This window comes from Arachis hypogaea, chromosome 20, assembly GCF_003086295.3.
Source record: "Arachis hypogaea cultivar Tifrunner chromosome 20, arahy.Tifrunner.gnm2.J5K5, whole genome shotgun sequence".
NCBI classification, from domain to species: domain Eukaryota; kingdom Viridiplantae; phylum Streptophyta; class Magnoliopsida; order Fabales; family Fabaceae; genus Arachis; species Arachis hypogaea.
This window is the reverse complement of record NC_092055.1, coordinates 62,971,107-62,975,678: the sequence shown is the minus strand read 5'-3', so window position 1 is coordinate 62,975,678 and position 4,572 is coordinate 62,971,107.

The following is a 4,572-nucleotide window of genomic DNA, read 5'->3' as shown; positions in this document are numbered from 1 at the left end:
AAAATACAATATGAGATGTAAAATGTCATGAGTTCTGAAATGAATCTCTAAAAGTAGTTTTTTATACTAAACTAGTAACTTAGGTTTACAGAAAATGAGTAACTAAGTGCAGATAGTGCAGAAATCCACTTCCGGGGCCCATTTGGTGTGTGCTTGGGCTGAGCATTGAAGCTTTCACGTGCATAGGCCATTCTTGGAGTTAAACGCCAGCTTGGGTGCCAGTTTGGGCGTTTAACTCCAGTTCTGGTGCCAGTTCTGGCGTTTTACGCCAGAAAAGGGTCACTGGCTGGCGTTTAATGCCAGTTTGGGCCATCAAATCTTGGGCAAAGTATAAGCTATTATATATTTCTGGAAAGCCCAAGATGTCTACTTTCCAACGCAATTAAGAGCGTGCCAATTGGGCTTCTGTAGCTCCAGAAAATCTTCTTTGAGTGTAGTAGGGTCAGAGTCCAACAGCATCTACAGTCCTTTCTCAGCCTCTAAATCAGATTTTTGCTCAAGTCCCTCAATTTCATCCAGAAAATACCTGAAATCACAGAAAAACATACAAACTCATAGTAAAGTCCAGAAATGTGATTTTTGCATAAAAACTAATAAAAATATAATAAAAAATAACTAAAACATACTAAAAACTATGTAAAAATAATGCCAAAAAGGGTATAAATTATCCACTCATCACAACACCAAACTTAAACTATTGCTTGTCCTCAAGCAACTAGATAAATAAAGTAGGATAAAAGAAAATAATGATGCAATAACATCTCAGAGTCTTCAATAAAGCTCACAATTCAAATTAAGTGAGCGAGGCTTATAGCTTTTTTCTTCTGATAGTCTTGGCATCTTAATTATGCTCTGAAGCTCAGAATGATTGGATTCTTTAGGAATTCAGAATTCAGATAGTGTTATTGACTCTCCTAGTTTTAGTTTTGTTGATTCTTGAACACAGCTAATTTATGAGTCTTGGCCGTGACCCTAAGCATTTTGTTTTCCAGTATTACCACCGGATACATAAATGCCACAAACACATAACTGGGTGAACCTTTTCAGATTGTGACTCAGCTTTGCTAGAGTCCCCAGTTAGAGGTGCCCAGAGTTCTTAAGCACACTCTTTGCTTTGGATCACGACTTTAACTGCTCAGTCTCAAGCTGTTCACTTGACACCTTCACGCCACAAGCACATGGTTAGGGACGGCTTGATTTAGCCGCTTAGGCCAGGATTTTATTCCTTTGGGCACTCCTATCCATTAATGCTCAAACCCTTGGATCCTCTTTACCCTTGCCTTTTAATTTAAAGGGTTATTGGCTTTTTCTTCTTGCTTCTCTCTCTTTTTTCTTTTTTTTTTTCGCAAGCTTTGTATTTTTCACTGCTTTTTCTTGCTTTAAGAATCAATTTTATCATTTTTCAGATTATCAATAACATGTCTCTTTTTCATCATTCCTTCAAGAACCAATACATATTTGCATCTTTAGTATCAAAATATGCTCTGTTCATGCAATCATTCAGAGAGCTAAAGTAATGCCACCACATATAAATAATTTGAATTTTTCTTATTAATACACTCAAAATGCTTGCACCCTTATTACTAAAAACTACTACCTTATTCATGTTTAATGATGATAAGAGGAATAAATTATAGCCAATTTAGAAAATAAAAATAAAATACTACTCATGCAATTTAGATTTTATTAATTAGAATAATAGAGAATTAAAATGGAAATTTAAGTACTACTAATACTTATGGAATAATAATTAAAGACATAAAAATAAACTACTCTAATACTAATGCGTCATATATCTCTTGCAATAGGTTCAATAAAAGTTATCACAGAGTTAGGACTAAACAACCTTTAGCTTTGAAGGATGTTGGCTCCTTATATCCGTGGGACATCTGGCACTTCTAGGGACAGCTTCTGGCGCTTCAGCTCCTGTAGATCATGCCCCTGCTTCTCCTGTTCCTTGAGGAGTTTGTAGAGCATGCTATTTTGATTTTGTTGCTCTTCTTTGAGTTGATCCATAGCTTCTTGCAACCTGTTGACAGGAGCTTCTAAGCAGGTCCAGAATTCAAGTTGAGGAATTCCTGGGAGGAGCTCATGCTCCCTCCTCTTGATGGGGTTTTCTTGAACTTGAGGTCCATCCATCACCTTTTTGGTGATTGGGCGTTCAATTGGGATATATTCATCCACGCCCATCTTCACCCCCGCATCTTTACATAACAGACTAATCAAGCTTGGGTAAGCCAATTTAGTATCAGTGGATTCCTTGTTTGCAAATATGTAAATTTCACCAGGAATCAGCTGATGAATCTCTGCTTCTTTCCCAACATAATACAGTGAATCATTATTGCTCTCTTGACATTGACTTTAGAACAGTTGCTAGTTGGGAGTATAGAACGTCCAATAAAATCCAGCAACCTCTAGCAACTGGTTTGAGATCTCCTCTCTTTAGCTGGTTTGGGAAACCTTTTGTATTAGTAATCCACTTGGTTCCAGGGAGGCATATATCCTCTAGAACTTGATCTAGCCTTTTATCTTTGGCCATTCTCCTATTAAAGGATTCTAGATCATCTTGTAATTGAGGAAGCTTGAGAACTTCTCTCACTTTGTCAAAGTGAAAGTAAATAATCTTTCCTCTGACCATAGTCTGAAAAGAGTGGAAAGCAGTTCCCTCTAATCTTTTCTTATCCGTCATCCACAGATTTGCATAGAATTTCTAGATCATGTTTCTTCCAACATGTATCTCAGGATTAGCCAGGACTTTCCAGCCCCTGTTTCGAATCTGCTCTTGGATCTCCGAGTATTCATCTTCTTTTAGATTGAACCTAACTTCCGGGATCATTGATCTTCTGCACACAATTTTGAAATAATGGTCTGCATGTTCTTTGGTGCAGAAATTCTGATGCATCCAAAGTGGCTTTGGATTGCTTTCTTTCTTGCCTCTTGAAGTGGTTTGTCTTTCTTTGGGAGCCATGAGATTCGTTTTTTTTAACTCAGGGATCATGGAAATCACACCAAACTTAGAGATTTGTTTGCCCTCAAGTAAAAATAAAAGAAGAAGATGAATAGATGGGGAGAAAGGGTTGGCCAAATGTAAATTTAAAAGGGAGGGAGGGAATGGATTTCGAATTTTTAGAAAAAATATAAGATAGAAAGATATGATTGATAAAATATAAGATTTTTAAAATTTAAAAGATTTGAAAAAGATATGAGGAAGTGAAATCTGAAATTTTTTTTTGTTAATGCACCTAAGAAATAAAAGATAATATGGATGAATTAAAAAGATTTGGAAAGAAATTGGAAAGACAATTGAGTTTTTAAAAACGTTTTGAAAAGGAATTGACAAGAATTTATAAGATTATTAATTTTTGGAATTGGAAGTTGAAAGATGAATATTTGTAACACTTTTATGTAGAAAATTATGAATTAAAACATGAAAATTCAAAAAAAAGATTGAATTAGAAACGAAATTACCTCTCCTTTTGCTGTTCTGGCATTAAATGCCCAGAATGATAGCCATTTTGGTGTTTAACGCCCATCTGGTGGCCATTTTGGGAGTTTAACGCCCAACCAGGTACCCTAGCTGGCGTTAAACACCAAAAATCCTTTGTTATTGGGTTTTTTTCTGAATGCCCAGGATGCTGCTGTTTCTGGCGTTAAACGCCCAGAATGGTAAACATTCTGGCGTTTAACGCCCAAAAATGCCCCTTTACTGGCATTTTGATGCTAGTGAGCTCTTTTCTCTGTGATTCTTTTGCTTTATGTTCTGAACCTCCATTTTCCTAACTTATTCACTGAAATGCATCAGCTAACATGAGTAACACAGTTAAATAGACTTATATAATTGTTATAAACATCTAAATTTTTTGATAATGGCTGGGTTGCCTCCCAGCAAGCGCTTCTTTACTGTCTTTAGCTGGACTTTACTGAGCTTTTAATTTAGTCTCAGTTTCGAGCATTCTTGCTCAACATTGCCTTCAAGATAATGTTTCACTCTCTGTCCATTAACAATGAACCTTTTGTCAAAATCAATATCTTGAAGCTCTACATAACCATATGGTGACACACTTGTAATCACATATGGTCCCTTCCACCGGGATTTCAATTTCCCAGGGAACAATCTGAGCCTAGAATTAAACAGCAGGACCTTCTGTCTTGGCTCAAAGACTCTAGATGACAGCTTTCTGTCATGCCACCTTTTTGCTTTCTCCTTGTAAATTTTTGCATTTTCGAAAGCATTGAGTCTGAACTCCTCCAGCTCATTCAATTGGAGTAATCTCTTCTCTCCAGCTAACTTTGCATCAAGGTTTAGGAACCTGGTTGCCCAGTAGGCCTTGTGTTCCAGTTCCACTGGCAGATGACAGGCTTTTCCATATACAAGCTGGTATGGTGAGGTCCCTATTGGAGTCTTGAATGTGGTTCTGTATGCCCATGGAGCATCATCCAGACTTCTTGCCCAATCCCTTCTATGGGTACATACAGTCCATTCCAGGATTCATTTTAGTTCTCTATTCGAGACTTTAGCCTATCCATTTGTCTGTGGATGATATAGAATTGCCACTTTATGGTTAATTCCAA